At 42.6% G+C, this 17,595-nt stretch overlaps 1 long non-coding RNA gene across 1 annotated transcript; it reads left to right on the top strand.

Moving 5' to 3' along the window:
• The first annotated feature begins 1,449 nt into the window (after positions 1–1,449).
• LOC113604061 (uncharacterized) lies at positions 1,450–8,180 on the top strand. Its single transcript, XR_003425866.2, has 3 exons — positions 1,450–1,690; positions 2,742–2,943; positions 5,008–8,180. It is a non-coding gene; the product is annotated as an uncharacterized LOC113604061 (long non-coding RNA).
• Positions 8,181–17,595: the final 9,415 nt, after the last annotated feature.

Raw genomic sequence — 17,595 nt, 5'->3', positions numbered from 1 at the left:
CTATGGAAGAAAACAAATCTGTTCCTGTTTCAGGTGAACTGGATAGGTTCCACTGCTTTTGACTGGAATCTAATAAACTCCACATCAAAATGCTAGTGATCTAAAGAGTATCAAAAACTGTTTTGGACCCTCCATGTCTGGGGGAATCCGCACCAGAGAAAAAATAACAGAGATCTTTGTGAGGGAAACCTCAGAAACCTTTCCTGAAAAAGCACTTGAGTCTTCAGCAGGTTGTGAACTGTACTCATACATATGTAACTCGGTGCAATCAAGCCTTTTGATCCTGTTTTACAGAGTTACTCAATTTCACAATGAAAACAACATTGTGATGGTAATGAGGCAAGGGCTTTGGGACATCTGGTCAATTGGGACACAGTTTGGGATTCCCAACCACCCTGAACTGGTTTCCCCCTCTGTAATACGGGGGTCATTTCTTCACTGACAGCTCCACGGGTTGTGAAGTTCAAGCAAGATCGATAATTCAAATGTGTTTTGCAAACTGTGAATATAGGCACACTGAGGAGGGCAGAGTCTCACGTTTGATGACTGCAATCGCATAATGCATGTAAAAGCAATTGAAATTCCTCTTAAGGTGAACTATATTTCTAGACCTTAGTGTTTCTAATAATAAGTATCAGAAGAACATATTTTCGAATCCTAGGTTTATGTAACATCCTGTCTTAAGAACCACAAGAGAAGCCAGAAAAAGAAGAGTGAGCTTGAGCCACACTTGGAGTCAATTATCTGAAACACACAGTGGAGAGAGATCCAGAATACATGTCGCTGCTAGTGACTGGGCTGAGCAGTGCCATACGGACGCCACAACTGGATTTACAAAAGGGCAGCCCTCCATGGCAGTAACGTTTTCCATTGGTTCACATTTCTCGCTTGACACTTGAAGTTCTCGGAATGTACTAGACCCTGGTTAAAACACACTCCTTTCAAAAAACAAACCAACAAGCAAACAAACAAAAAACTCGTCCAAATGCAGAAGGGAGTGATGAATAATGGTTCTAGGAGCAGGAGGATCCTCCAGGATTTAGAGTCAGATCCTGAAAGAGAGGGAGCGAGCTTTGCTGGGGCCTGAAAGACAAAGGGCCAAATAACTTAAGGGACTCGGTTGCTCAACAAGTATTTATGGACTTCCTACTACGTGCCAGCTCTGTGCTAAGGACGCTACGCTGTTCAAAATAAAAATCCCTCTCCTCATGACCTGACGTTCTGGTAGGAAAAATGGAACAATAAACAGGGAAAAATAAATAAACTTGCAAACCTGGCAGAGAATGACTGGGAAAGGGTTGCCACCTCTGACTGGGTGGTCTGGGCAGGGCCATGGTGGCGGGGGGGGGGGGGGGGGGGGGCGCTGAGACCAGAGGGATGACAATGGGGAGACATGGGCAGTGCTAGTCCAGACAGAGGGAACAGTGAGTGCCCAGGCCCTGAGGGGGGAAGGTGTGGCACGCTCAAGGAAGAGACAGAGGCCACTGGCGAGAGCCCAGGGAACTAGGAAGAGACCGTGTGAGGTGATGTGCAGGGGAAGTGAGTGGCCAGATGTTACAGGGCCTTGCAGGCTGAGATAAGGAGTCTGAGCATGATTCTGGGTGTGATGGGAACTACTGAAATGTCTGAAGCAGGAAATTGCTTGGTGGCGTTCAGAGATGACTTTGGCTTCGGTGGTTGGGCAGGAGAGGTGAGTGCAGGGAGGGGAGGATGCAGAGAGACTGGTTGGGGCCCCGGGAGCCCGAGTGAGCATGGACGCAGGATAGGACTCCTCAGGAGTCAGCCCAGCCACATGGCTGTTGAGGCCAGCTCTGCGCTGAAACAGTTAGCCTGTTTGAATCTACTGTGCTGTCTCTACTGGTTGCCCAGTCTGCGACTCAGAGCCTCCACCCCAGGAATACCCTTTTCCTGACAATCTCCTGCCAAGTGCATCATTTGGCCACATGCGTCTGGAAGAGATGATGGCCAAGAGAAGCCGTTAACAAAAGAGGCTCCCAGTGAGAGACGACGAGGGGCCACGCACCCCTCCCTGAGGCCGTGTCCTTGGCACGACTCTGCGCTGACAGAGACTCAGGAGCAACCCCCTCATCATATCCATTCGTTATTTTTACCTTCCTTTTCGAGGTTACGGATGGAAACTATTAAAGTTAGGGAAATGGCTGAAATAGTTTTTCGCAGTCATGAAATTAAGTCCATACAAAAGCTCCAAGACTATTCGGCAGCCCCAAAGCTCACCGGGGCGGTGAGCCTGTACCTATTTGCTATGAAAACATACGTGGAGACGGCTCTTTAAATTGATTGCTCACTGCGCCCAGAAATAAAAAATTCCCGCTTGTCACTGATCTCTTACAAAATTTGGAAGAAGCTGCCTTCCTTTGTGGGCAGGATTCACATAAAACCGTTCTCATTCCTTTGTTCACTCCGTGTTTGGTTGTAATTAAGTGTTTCATTCTTGAGGTTTTTGATCCACAGAGTCTCCATACAGAAGACGAGTTACTAGAGACTGCGTTTTGCCTTTTTGAAACAGGGGAGCAGTCCCCCCACCCACCTCTGTCTGAGCATTAAATCTCAGGTGCCTCGAGTTGGACGGGGTCCCACTTTCTCATCCTTTGATATCTTTCCAGTATCCCAGTGTGTGAGACTCCAAAACTGGGAAAACTGTATTGTAAGTTTCTGAATTACTGCTGTTTGTTTATTTGATTGGCATCTATCACAAGTGCTTCTTTCTTCGACTTTCCTAGGTTGGGACAGACCGTGGATGGTAAAGCAGTGCATGGAGAGAAGAGTATTGTGAGAAAACCAAATATCTGAAGGGACTTATTTTTGGAAGTTTTGGAAATAGAGGGGAAGATGAGAGGCACTCACGAAGAAGAGCGGGAATTAAGATGATCTGGAAGAGGTTGAGGATTTCTCTCATTTAAGGAAACAGGATATCGCAATGACGTGAGTTGGGTTTTGTGACTCTTGGCTGGGAGATAATAAAACACAGTTAAGTTAGTTCAGAGCAGGTGGTCCTGCCTCCCCTACAGGTTGGGGTGGGTCACCTATGCTGGTCCCTTGCCCAAACTAATCCCATAAATATGGCAAGAAGACCTCCAAAGGGGGTGATTGGAAAGATGATACAGATCATTTAAATTAATACATCATGGCCCAAATTAGGATAGAAAGTGAACTTGGGCAATCATTTAAGTGGTATGACTTTAGGGAAAAGCAGTCTGGCTCAAAAATGTCCTCAAATCAGCCCAGAATTCTTATCAAGATCCTCTTCTGTGAGTTAGCCCCTTCCCACCTCCTTAGAAAAAGGCATGACATATCTGGGGTGAATAAACACGATACCATTATTACTCAGTAGAATTTTAATATGACTTGGTTTCCCCATATCAAGGGCATGAGGAAGAATGCAAGCAAGAGGGACAGTGCATTCTGACATTTTGATATGATTCAGGGGGATGGTCAGAGAGTGGTTTGCTGCAGGAGAGGACCTGGGACAGACAGGGTTTATCCCACTCAGAACTTTGCACACTGCTGGCCTGAAAGATAAACTCTCTCCTAGGACTCACAAATCAATCATTAAGCATTTACTGAGGACCTACTATGTGCCAGACAGTGTGCAATGTTCTGTGGACCCAAAGAGTTATCAAAGATAACATTCCTTGGGTAAACAGACGATTAGGACACCACCCATCTTCCCAACTCTGCATTCAGTGACATTGTGATGATATACGCAGCATGCTATGGGAGCACCAGGTGGGGTGCTCAGCCCAACTCTGAAGAAGGAGTGAAAGATAACTAGGAAAGACTGAGGTGGTAGTAGCTGAGTCAAATTACTTTCTGTGTTACGAGATTAATTTCACTGCTTCTAAAATGCACTCTTCTCTACATTGTAACATCTCTGAAACTAGGATTCTTCTTATAATCCGTGGAGACATAGTAGCTGGTGGAGACATAATAGCTATGGGCCAGGCAAGCTACAATGACATTGTCATCACACCCACAGGAAGAAACTTGCTCATTTTGACATCGGTTCATTTGAGTTATTTTCAACATTTAATGTGGAGTTTAACTGCTGTTCAAAATGTCTTCAAGAGGGGCGCCTGGGTGGCTCAGTCTGTTACCCATCTGACTTTGGCTCAGGTCATGATCTCCCGGTTCGTGGTTTCGAGTCCCGCATCGAGTTCTGTGCTGACAGCTCAGAGCCTGGAAGCTGCTTCGGATTCTGTGTCTCCCTCTCTCTCTGCCCCTCCCCCGCTCACACTCTGTCTCTCTCTGCCTCTCAAAAATTAATAAATATTAAACAAATTTAAAAATAAAATAAAATGTCTTCAAGAAATTACATAGGATTTCCTGTTACAGCCGAAAGGTATTGTCTACCCAGAAAAGTAGGGGAGCAGAGTGAAAGCCCAGACTCTGATATTAAGAAAGCAGATCTTCATCATTAGAAGAATGTCTGCAGCTCTGTGTTTGCTCACAAAGCAGCAAGTATTTTCCTAGATTCAAGAAGACACCCACAAGTAAATGAAGCTGTGTTACATTTTGTTGCTAAGATACCGAAGAAAGAATTGCCTACCACACACTTAGCAACACAGCTACCAGGAGGAATAGTTGCTAAGCCCAGGCGAGAAAGTGTCAAAGGAGCAGTGGCTAGCGGGACTGGCAGAGGACTGGCCTTAAAGCATTATGGTATAGTTTAAAAGTAGTGTTTTTCCCTTTATTGTGAGACATAAAGTAGCCAATCAACAGTGTCTTAATTTAATATAGTACAGGATTTGGATGCAAAGAACAGGAAACGTTCACTTAGCCTAAGCCCAATGCAGTGATGAGGTACAGCCAGTTCATACGAGCCCATGAAGGGCAAATGTATGTGCATGTCTCCCCAGCTCTGCATTTGGTAACCTCATGATAGCTTGAAATAGGCCACAGTGGGAGTATTTACACCCTAGGAATTGGGAAACGCTAAAAATCAGGGCTTTGTTGTTTGTTTCTTTGTTTGTTTTTGTTTGTTTTTAGGGGGCTGGTTTACCAGAACACCACTGCCAAAGGGAGAATCTGTGGATCATACAGGAGTATCTCATGGAAGCTAAGGATTTGGAACCAGGTGATATAAAAGTTATCAGGAACAACGTGAACTTCTTTCTGTATTTTCCTCAGTCTCTCCAGATTCTTATCTGTTCTCAGATCTACACAGCTCTTCATTTTCCTCTCTCCAGATTTCAAGGCCATCTCTGGTCAAATCAGGTTTGGGTAAATTCATGCAGTGTATAGACCCACCTTTTCTAGAGCAACGGCTAGGGTAGGTTTTCGAGAAAAATGATGAGCATCTCAGGCTCATTCTTAAAAAAAAGTTAGGGTGAAAAAAAGTAAATTGGAAAGTTGTTCCAAGCAGTGGTAACTGCTTTTTGAGTTGTTACAGCAAAAAGTAGAAACCCGGCATGGCAAGGGATGAGGCTGAAGAGAGGGGCAAAGGACAGGGGTGAGGGCCTCATGCATCATGTTGACGGCCTTAGAGTTTGTTCTGCATACGACAGGGCTTCAAAGTCCAAAAGTATCAAGTCTGGGAAAACTGAAGTCTAGATGGTTCCAATAGACATACAGGGTCCTGAGAGGCGTCAGGCCGCGATGGGCAGGGCGCTGACAAGACAGTCAAAGTGTTGAGTTGTAGATGTGCCCATTGATTGCTTTCTTTCATGGCTTAGGCCTCAGTTTCTTCATCTACAAAGTGGAGATAAGTAATACCTACTTACTGACTATCTAAGGAGGCGTTGGGAAGACAAATGACATAACCTGTGTGGAAACCCTTTTAGGACTGTCAGACATGGTTTCAGCATAAGGTACTTACTCATCTGTAAAATGAGGGGGTTGGCCTCGATGGGATCTAATGTTCTTCTAGTTCTAAAGCTCTACAACTCTATTATTATCCTTATTATCTGACAATCATGCTAAAATTATGGGTTTTATGGATCTGAAACACCCTTCTCTCATCTTGCCAAGAAAACTTAATGTGAGGCTCGTAGCCTGGGAAATGCCACTTCCTAGGTGGTTGTTTCCACAGAAACACCAATAACCATAAAGTTGTGCAGGAATGTGAACCGTCTGGGTTTGAACAGGAAGAGGAAATTGATGTATAAGCCAGGAACAGAACCAAACCCCTAAAAAAGAATAGAGTTTCTCTCTGTACATTACATGTACAGAATGTAACCTAATCCCCCAGCTGATAACTCTCTGCTTTTTAAAATACTGTACATGATACTACCATGGAAATGCTGAATGATTTTAAAGTGGTTTTAGAATACTGTGATAAAACACAGAGCTTTCGAACGATGAGGTCTAGAGATTTTTTTCATTCCTAAATTGCTCTTCAGCCATGGTGGTTAGTGTTCAGTGACTCTTTTGTGTTTTAGAAAGGAAAGAGGAAACACAATCCTCTTTCTAGAAATATATCATCAGCAGTGGAGCAGTAACGATCGAATCGTTGCTGATGTTCACAGACGGCTTCCTGCGTGTCAGATCCTGGAGCGAACGCTCTACTCACATCTTCTCATTTCATCCTCACAAAATCCCTAATGAGGCAGGCTCTCTTCTTGGCCCCATTATATGGACGAGAAACGGAGTCTCAGGGACGCCAATGGACTTACTCTTGGTCCCACAGCCAGTAGGCGGTAGCACTGGGATTCAAAGCCACAGGGCCTGGCTCCAGACTTCATCCTGTCATCACCTATGCTAGCTTGGCTCTGGCTGCTTACTATGATGTCCTAAAAACAGTTTTTCCAAAGCAAAAGATAACATGACATGTATTGCGGGGTGGTTGGGAAAGGATCTCATTAGAGACAGAGGCTCTGTGATACTTCACTGACAACAGTTAAGAATGAATAATATGTTGAACATTTTCCTCGGCACGTAAAAATGGTCCGTGTTTCCCAGAATGGCCAGGCTAAAACATCAGACACATCCCGTCTCGGGAAAGGCTCAGACTTTCAAAATGCCTTTTGTCTCATAAATACATAGGAGGCCTCCTTACCCAAGCTAGCAAGGATTTGGAGAGGAGGCGGGAATTCTCCATCCCAATCTTGGTCTCTCCTTAGCGGTTGACTGAGGCATCAACTGCAGCTCTTTCCTCCCACAGTTTAGGTCACAAAACCATGGACAGTGAAGGAGACCCTGAGCAAAGGATTCTCTTCCCATCTTCCACACAAAACCCTTCAATCAAATGTCTTCTTTTACTCTTGTACATTTAAACAGACTTTAAAAATACACTTAGAGAAAACAAACAAACAAAAAAGGCATGAGATTCTCCTTTTCTTTGGTTAGCCATAAATATTTGTGAGGCATAAAAGCCCACGGTAGGGAAGGAGATAATAAGGCAGCTCAGTAATATACTACTGCTATTTCTAGAACATAATTACCAAGGAAAGCAATCAAGGGGCATGCATTTATTGAGCATTTACTAAGCGCCCGGCTGTGTGGGGTAGAAAATAAGGGCAGTAAGGTCTTAATAAACAGATCCCTGGGAACTAAACATAGTAAAAGCAAAGAAGCAAACAAAATTTCTGTGTAAACTGTGAAAGCAAAGCTACCTAAGGGTAGGAAAAAACAAAACATTAAAGGGATGGAGAACTGTAAGGCTGTTCCTCTCTTGCCAAGACTTTGGGGGCCTTTTTCTCCTCAGGAAATCTCCTCCCCCAAATTCTCTCCACTTTCTCTCTCACTCAGAGGACTGTATATGGCTCCCTGCATCCCTGGCAAGGTTCTGAGTGTAGAGCCCCCTAATGCGCTCTACTCCAGCCAGCATTCATACAGGTTCTGTCACTCCGCTCCTGCCCCGGCCTGGCCAGGCACAGTAGGGTATGACCACCAGTCATTCACACTGATGGATGCATTGGCCAGTGATAATTCAGACAAAACCCATTCACACTAAAATGGAACTCTACTGTGCTTTCGCACTTGAAAGCTGTTTCCTTCAGTTGGGGGAGTGGAGTTTCAGATACCACTAAGCGGGTTTTAGGAGAAAGAAGGGGAGCCTAAAATCACCTCAGTTCTGCTTATCTAGCTGGGCCTGGAAGTCTCAGCTCAAATGTATCTTCTTCAAGGAGCCCTTCTGTGGCATCGGGTCTAATGTTGGTCCCGTTATGTTACGCTGTTTTGTTTTATTCACAGTGCTTACTATTATTGTAAATGATCTTGTTTATTTCTCTACCGGTTTGTTTGTTTGTTTTCGGGGGGGGGACACAAGTGAGCAAGGGAGAGAATGAGGGGCAGAGAGAGAGAGAGAGAGAAGCGGGGCTCACCCGTAGCGGGGGCTAGAACTATGAACTGTGAGTTCATGATCTGAGCCAAAGTCTGATGCTTAGCCGACTGAACCACCCAGGCACCCTGTTAATTTCTCTATTGTATGTTACCCTGCACTTTCCTCTAAGTCCTATGGGAGATCTTAGTTTTTTTTCTACTCTGTCCCCAGCGCCTGTCACACTGGCTAGTACATAACAGGTTATCAGAGTATCATGGTTGAGTGAAAGAATGAGTGAGTGAACAGCTGAGTAAATGAATATGTTTGACCACCTGATTTAGTTCCTCAGGAGTGGCTGATAGGACATATGCAGGCAGCTGGTATTTGAACCAAGAGTACCCTTTGGGGAAAGGAGAGTCTTTTCAATAAAATAAGTTTAGGGAAAACTAGTTAACCACATACAGAGAAGACTGGAACTGGACTCTTCCTGTGTACCACTCATAAAAATTAACTCAAGACAAACTAAAGATTGGGGCGCCTGGGTGGCTCAGTCAGTCAACTTTCCACCTTCGGCTCAGGTCACGATCTCACAGCTTGTGAGTTCAAGCCCCACTTCAGGCTCTGTGCTGACAGCTCAGAGCCTGGAGCCTGCTTTGGACTCTATGTCTCCCTCTTTCTCTGCCCCTCTTCTGCTCATTCTCTCCCTCTCTCTCCCCCACGCCCCCCCCCCAACTCTTTCTCTCAAAAATAAATAAACATTAAAAAAAAAAAAGAATTAAAGATTAAAATGTAAGACTCAGGGTGCCTGGGTGGCTCAGTCACTTAAGCATCCAACTTTTGTTCAGGTCATGATCTCATGGCTTGTGAGTTTGAGCCCCACGTCAGGCTCTGTGCTGACAGCTCAGACAGAGCCTGAAGCCTGCTTCAGATTTTTTGTCTCCCTCTCTCTCTCTGTCCCTCCACTTCTCACACATTCTCTCTCTCTCTCTCTCAAATACAAATGAACATAAAAAAATAAAACATAAATAAATATAAGACTCAAGACTGTAGAACTAGAAAAAAAAATAAGGAGAAAAGCCTCTTGACGTGGATCTTGGCAATAATTTTTTTGGACATGACACCAAAAGAAGAGGCAAAAGTCAAAAGCAAAAACCGACAGGTGGGACTACATCAAACTAAAAAGCTTCTGCACAGCAAATAATCAACAAAATTGAAAGACAATCTACTGAATGAAAGAAAATATTTGCAAACTACATGTCTGTAAGAGGTAAAATATCCAAAATATAAGGAACTCATACAACTAAACACCAAAAAAAAAACCCCAAACAACCTGATTTTTTTAAAAAAAAAATGGACTGAGGAACTGAATAGACACGTAGTGAATCATTATGTTGTACATCTAAAGTTAATATAATGTTACATGTCAATTACACCTCAATTTTAAAAAAAGGCATACAAGTGGCCAACAGCTATATGAACAGGTACTCACAAATGTCACTAACCATCAGGGAAACGCTAGTCAAAACAACAATGAGATACTGCCTAACACCTGTTAGAATGGCTACTATCAAAAAGACAAGTGATAACAAGTGTAGGCAAAGATGTGGAGAAAACGAAAACCCTCGTGCCCTATTGCTGGGACTGTAAATTGGTACAGCCACCATAGAAAACAGTATAGAGTTACTGAAGATCTTCAAAAAATTATAAACAGAACTACCATATGATCAAGTAATGCCACTTCTGGGCATATGTTCAAAGGAAATGAGAACAGAATCCTGGAAATATAGCTGCACCCCCCATGTTCATTGCACCATTATTCACAATAGCCATGACATGCAAACAACCTAAGTGTCCATCAAGAGATAAGTGGATAAAGAAGATATGGTATATATACATATGCAGTGGAATATTATTCAGCCACGAGAAAGAAGGAAATCCTGCCATATGCAACAACATGGATGAATCTCAAGGCCATTACGCTAAGTCAAATGACTCAGACAGAGAAAGACAAATATTATGGAATTGCATACCTGTGGAATCTAAAAAAGCCAAACTCACAGAAACAGAGTAGTGGGGTGGTAAGCAGTGGGGTGGGAAGGTGGGGGAATGGGGAGAGGTTGGTCAAAGGGTATAAGTTAGAAGAAGAATAAGTTCAAGAGATCTAATATACTGCATGGTGATTGTAGTTAATAATACTGTATTATATACTTGAGAGTTTATATGAGTAGATCTTGTATGTTCTCACCACAAAAAAGAAATGGTAATTATATGACATGATGGAGGCGTTAGCTAAAGCTATGGTGACAATCATTTTGCAATATGTAAATACATCAAATCACTATGTTGTAGCCCTTAAACTTACAAAGTGTTGTGTCAATTATATTCCAATAAAGCTTGGGAAAAGTGATTGGCAGGGGTTGGAGATCTGAAGGGTTGCATGCTGGTCTCTGTGCCTCAGACCAGGAATGGGCAAACTATAGGCCAGCTTGTTTCAATAAATAAAAGTGTAGTGTAACACAGCCACACCCATTAGTTTACTCATTGTGTAAGGCCACATTTGAACTCCAATGACAGAGTTGAGTAGAGAGAGACCATATGGACCACAATGTAAAAATATGTACAATCTGGCCCTTTACAAAAAGTTTGCTGACTCCCACCTAGATTTGCCCTAGGGGAGTTGAACTGAGGCTGTTAGATGCCCAATTTGTGAGCTCTTGGGGATGAAGGAGGTACTGCCTCTTTGTTATTAGTAAATGTTTCTCCCCTTTTGTTAATATGCACTATCTCAGAATACAATTTTAAATAAAAAGTGTTTTTTACTTAAAATTTTAAAAAAATTTAAAGGCATTCTACAATGCCTGAAGACAATCTATTTATTGTATTACTCAAGACAGGCCTGGGCCCCGCAGGGTGGGGCACCTGGCTGGCTCAGTCAGTTAAGCATCCGATTTCGGCTCAGGTCATGATCTTGTAGTTTGTGAGTTCAAGCCCCACGTCTGGCTCTGTGCTGACAGCTCACAGCCTAGAGCCTGTTTCAGATTCTGTGTCTCCCTCTCTCTCTGCCCCTCCCCACTCACCTTCTGTCTCAGAAATAAATAAACATTAAAAAATGTTTTTAATTTTTTTAAATGATAGGCCAGGTTGTGCTATAGTTAACAAACCTGAAAACCTCAACAGTCTAAAACAACCAAGTTCATCTCCCACTATTACATGTCCCATGTGAGTTGGCAGGAGCTCTTTACATTGTAGTCACTCAAGAACCCAAGGCTGATGGAGGTCTATCTCCACTCTACCTCCATGATTTCCAAAAACAGGGGTGGGGGTGTGGGGGAGGAGAATACAGTGAATCATACACAGGATTCTGAGGTTTCCACCTGGAAGTGACACAGGCCGCTTCCATTCACATTCCGTTACTCGGAGCAAGGCTCATGGCCACATCTCAGTCCACCAGAGTGAGGATATATAATCTTCCCACAGGAGTGGGCGTTGAATATTTGTGGGAACTTTATAACTGCTATCTATAATTGTTCTTTAAGTACTTGAGTTAAGGAAAAAAGTAGTGGGTTAGGATTAAGACCATAGATTCTAATCCCAGGTAGAATTGGATCCACAGGAATTAAAGCGAGAATGAGGGGCCCCTTTCCTGAGTCCCCACCCCCTGAGGTACCTTGAGAAACCACAGGCTCCAAGTCCCACTGTTTAAAAAAAAGAAAACCCTGGAATTTGACACAGGCTGCAATATTCTATTAGAGATGTTATTAACTTTAACGTTTAAAACTCTATTGAGACCAAAATAGTCTGGCTAATCATATCCAAACAGTACTCAGGAATTTAGGACTTTTTGAGTTGCTTTACATTTGTCTATAACTCTCAAGGCTAAAAAAGCTCTTTGGACGTCTAACTGCAGTGGGAGTGTTCCGCATTCCTCCACACACTGCAGCGTGCCTTTGGTGCACAGCGTAAGAAAGGTTTGTCTCCCGAAGTTTCCATATCTGGGGTGGGGAACTATCTGGCCTGGGCTTTCAACATCTTATTCATCTCACTCCTAGGAATCACTGCAAGCCCCAAGAGCCAAAAAAAGAAAAAAATAAAGAAAAGAAAAGAAAAGAAAAGAAAAGAAAGAAAAGAGAGAAAGAAATGAAAGAAAGAAAGAAAAGAAAATGGAAAAGAAAAGAAAAAAGAAAAGAAAGAAAGGAGAGAAAGAAATGAAAGAAAGAAAGAAAAGAAAAGAAAAGAAAAGAAAAGAAAAGAAAAGAAAAGAAAAGAAAAGAAAAGAAAGGAAAAGAAAAAGTGAACGTTTGTGGTATAGATGGTGTAGGAGACTTAGATCATGACACAGCTGAGGAAAATCAATCTTCTGCCCCACGGGAGGCCTGAGTTAGAAAAAGAACACAAGGAGGAATTCTATGGAAAGAGAGCAGGGAGATCTTCTTTAGTGCTCCGGCCCAGGACTGAACTTGGTTCCGGTTAGTCAGCCAAGGTGACTGACGGGCTGCATCGCCAAGCGACACGTGGGCATCCTAGAGGAGTCGGAAGGGAGAGCATCAGTCCGTTTGGACCACGTGGTATCAGTTATCCAGTTGGTTGATTCTGACCCAGAAAAAGCAAAAGCTTCATATTCAATGACAAAAAACAGAGCCTTTTGATGAGTATTGCCAGAGGAGGGAAGGGGGTACTTACTGAAGGGAGAGAAGCGGGCTTAGTTCACCCTGGCTGTCATGGCAAAATACCGTGGACGGGGTGGCTTAACAGAAATTTCTTTTCTCAGTTTTGGAAGCAGGAAGTCCAAGATCCAGGTGCTGGCAGGACTGGTTTCTGCTGAGGCGTCTCTCCTTAGCATGCAGATGGTCTGTCTGCCTGTGCACACGGTTGTGTCTCTGTGTGTGCATTTCCCTGGTGTATCTCTGCACCCTGATCATCTCTCGCTATACGGACAGTAGTCAGGTTGGGTTAGGGCCCACCCTAACTTACTTATCTCTTTAAAGTCCTGTTTCCAAAAACAGTCATATTTTGAGGAACTAGGGGTTAGGATGTCACCATATGAATACAGGGGAGACAAAATTCAGCCTAGAACATGGACTCTTAGAGCATATTAGAAAACTTGAAACTCCTCACTCTGTTCATATCAACAATGAATATCAAGTATAACTGCCCTGAACTTCCTGTCCTTCACAAAATCTCCTCTGGCAGCTCCTCCCAACACTCTGTGTGTGTGTGTGTGTGTGTGTGTGTGTGTGTGTGTGTGTGTGTGACTTTGATGTTTTGCTCAAAAAACATGCCAAAAAGCAAGGGTGCAAAATGAATCTAGAGATTAGCACACAGTGTCATCTAACCTGAGTTTTCCTTTCCAGGAACTTGTGCACTTGAATAGTGTTTTTTTTTTTTAATGTTTATTTATTTTAGGTTTGAGAGAGAGAGAGAGAATGCAAGCAAGGTAGGGGCAGAGAGAAAAGAGAGAGAATCCCAGGCAGGCCCCACACTCAGTGCAGAACCTGACTTGGGGCTCAGCCTCATGACCGTGAGATCATGACCTGAGCCGAAATCAAGAGTTGGACACTCTACTGACTGAGCCACCCAGGGACCCTGCACCTGAATAATTTTTTTAAATGCTGCCAATGTGATAAAATGTAGGCGCAGCAGTTTCTATAATTTTTATGACCATCGAGATCTGTTCGATATAGAGACAGGCACTGAAGATCCCCTGAAGAGGCTTAGGAGTTCCCAGAGTATGAAGATACCTTCCCACATTCTATTGAAAATGCCTTTATTTTGTCCCTTGTCTTGGATGACAGTTTAGCAGGGAATACAATTCCAAGGTGATTTATTTTCTTTCAGCACTTTGAATTGTTCCCCTGGATTCTGGCTTCTCTTGTTGCTGTTGAGAAGACTGGTATCTAATTGTTGTTCCTTTTTGGCTTATGTTCTCTCCTTTCTCTCTAGTTCTTTTTATGATCTGTCTTTAGCTTTCTAAAGTCCTCATTATAATGTTTGTAGTAATGGACTTATTTTTATTATCTTGCTTGGGATTTGATGTTCTCCAATCTGAGAAATCATGTCTGTCACCAATTTATGTTTTTCAGTTTTGCTTTGAATATTGCCTTTACTTCCCTCTGTCTATTATCTCCTTCTGGAACTCTAATTAAATATATTTTTAATATCTATATCTTTCTCCATATCTCTTAGCCTCAGTTACATACCTTCCATACTTTTATTTCTCTGTATAGCATTACAAGGTGATTCTTCAGCTTTTTCTTCCAATTTGTTAATTCATTCCTTAGCTGTGGCTCAGTTGTCATTTAATCCATGCTTTGCATTTTATTTAAATTTTTTTTTAAATATGAAATTTATTGTCAAATTGGCTTCCATACAACACTCAGTGCTCATCCCAACAGGTGCCCTCCTCAATACCCATCACCCACCCCCCTGCCCTACCACCCCCATCAACCCTCAGTTTGTTCTCAGTTTTTAACAGTCTCTTATGTTTTGGCTTCCTCCCTCTCTAACCTCTTTTTTTTTTCTTCCCCTCCCCCATGGTCTTCTGTTAAGTTTCTCAGGATCCACATAAGAGTGAAAACATATGGTATCTGTCTTTATGACTTATTTCACTTAGCAGAATACTCTCCAGTTCCATCCATGTTGCTATAAATGACCAGATTTCATTCTTTCTCATTGCCAAGTAGTATTCCATTGTATATATAAACCACATCTTCTTTATCCATTCATCAGTTGATGGACATTTAGGCTCCTTCCATAATTTGGCTATTGTTGAAAGTGCTGCTATAAACATTGGGGTACAAGCACCCTTATGTATCAGCACTCCTGTATCCCTTGGGTGAATTCCTAGCAGTGCTATTGCTGGGTCATGGGGTAGATCTATTTTTAATTTTTTGAGGACCCTCCACACTGTTTTCCAGAGCGGCTGTACCAGTTTGCATTCCCACCAACAGTGCAAGAGGGTTCCCGTTTCTCCACATCTTCACCAGCATCTATAGTCTCCTGATTTGTTCATTTTAGCCACTCTGACTGGTGTGAGGTGGTATCTGAGTGTGGTTTGGATTTGTATTTCCCTGATGGGGAGTGACGTTGAGCATCTTTTCATGTGCCTGTTGGCCATCTGGATGTCTTCTGTATAGAAATGTCTATTCATGTTTTCTGCCCATTTCTTCACTGGGTTATTTGTTTTTCGGGTGTGGAGTTTGGTGAGCTCTTTATAGATTTTGGATACTAGCCCTTTGTCCGATATGTCATTTGCAAATATCTTTTCCTATTCTGTTGGTTGCCTTTTAGTTTTGTTGATTGTTTCCTTTGCAGTGCAGAAGCTTTTTATCTTCATGAGGTCCCAGTAGTTCATTTTTGCTTTTAATTCCCTTGCCTTTGGGGATGTGTCAAGTAAGAAATTGCTGCAGCTGACATCCTTTGCATTTTAAATCTCAATTTCTATAGTTTACATTTCTAGAAATTCCGTTTGGTTATTTGTAAAACTTCCCATTTATTCTTGATAGTCTTTTGTTCATGTCTTATGTCTATAATTTTCTCTGTTTCTTTGTAAATACTTCAAACGTACTTATTTCACATCTTGTATTAGATGATATTACACCCCGGGTTGTTATAGCCTAATTATGTTCTCTTTTATTCTGCTGAGCCCAATTTATGATAGCCTAATTTCTCATGTGTTTCTAATTTTTTTAATTTTTCGTTCATATAAGGCTCCTCTTAAATGCAGGAGCCCTGAGGAGTCTGGATTGAAGGTGCATTCCTCCATACACCTGGTGCCTTGGGGTATTATGAACTTGAAATACTTTTAAGATAATTTTTCTACCTGGGGATTCCCAGACCCTATAAGTAGAGTAAATACTTAACCTCTGTGAGGCTAGGCTTGGAATTATAAATTCTCAGGAAAGACTTTTGGTTGCTATTTTGTTTTTCATCCCTTTGACCAAGGCCTGAGACAAACACATTTCCTTGTTGGGTTTCTTTTGCCAAAGGATGAACTCTTTTCCCAGTCCAACTTTTTCCTTGAGAGTATAGATGTTTGAGACCCCCAGCTTTTTTCAGGAACTCAGTTCTCATTCCCACAGGACTTTAGTTCCCCCATAAAGAACCGAACTCCCTGGATCAACTCATGCCCCCAAAGCAGCTCTATGCTTCAGGGTTTGCTGACCACTCTGGTTTCAACTTTTTTCTTACCTGCTGTGAATCTCATTTACTTTCTTATAAGTTTAACTGTGCTTTTAACCAAACATTTGGTATTATTATCCAGTGCTTTTGTGTTTTTGTAGGGGAACATTTTCCAGAATTTCCGGTCAGCTCTTTTGCTGAGGCAGAAATGTGTTCCTGGGCTCTGCAGGCTGGGGCTTCTGTAACCCCTGAGGACTTCTTCAGTTGTCTGTGAGGCAGTGGTGTTCTTGCTTCAGTTTAGTGGGACAGAGAGCCTCTTCTCTTTTCCTTTCTAATCCAGGTGAGACTCCAATAACCCATGGAAATATTGTATTGTTTGCTATAAACAATTGCATTGTAGCAAACAGGTCATGGGGCTGGGACTCAGAAAACCCAAAACTGGGTTCTCATTTTGGCCCTGCCCCTTTGACAAATCCCTAAAACTCTCTGTAATTTGTTGTTTTTTTCAATCTGCAAATAGGAGAGTAATTATTTACTTACTTTTTTTTTTTGTAATTGGGACATAAAATGGGATAAGTGGCTATAAAAGTCCTCTGTTAACTCTAAAGGTGGTATCAGGGCAAGCCACTCTGAGGGAAAAGTACAGTAGCAAGTTCAGCTTCTAAAGGAGAATGCACTGGTGTGCCTTCTGGGGTGCATCGTCTGTGCTCCTGGGGTAGCATCTGCCTAATTAGGAATTCAGACTCAATTTGCAAGGACTAAAAATACACTTTTTAAAAGTAAACTAGTACATAATATATACCAGTCTCTTCCTTCCACTTATAAACAATGCAATACCACCGTAAAAAGCAAGCGTTGAAAGAAAACAAACTCTTGAATACAAATTGTGTATCCTTGCACCTTGGGAGTTCAGCTCCTCTAAACATCTGTGTTCATTTAGTTCAATTTCTCAGTCTTTGAGATTCTTTGAGCTCTTTTCACAGCACCTGAGATCCTCAAGGCCGGACTCATTAGAAAAACACCTTCATAAGTGCACCTGCCTGTCTATCTCACCTGGACTGTCGAAGCCCACTCTGAACATCGTTAAGCTCCCTCTATTGCTGCCACACTGTCTTCTCATAGTGACCTCTTTGGAAAGAGCAGTGACATCCTGTGGATGGCTGTGGATACCCCTACCTTCACTCCCACTGTTTACATCTGTCTCCTCACTTTTTAGCCCAAAAGCGTTTGTTCTGTTTTTCAGTGTGATTCCTTGG

The sequence above is a fragment of the Acinonyx jubatus genome, chromosome A1, assembly GCF_027475565.1.
Source record: "Acinonyx jubatus isolate Ajub_Pintada_27869175 chromosome A1, VMU_Ajub_asm_v1.0, whole genome shotgun sequence".
Classification (NCBI taxonomy): domain Eukaryota; kingdom Metazoa; phylum Chordata; class Mammalia; order Carnivora; family Felidae; genus Acinonyx; species Acinonyx jubatus.
Note: the sequence above shows the minus strand (reverse complement) of the source record. Positions and strands in the feature narration are given on the sequence as shown.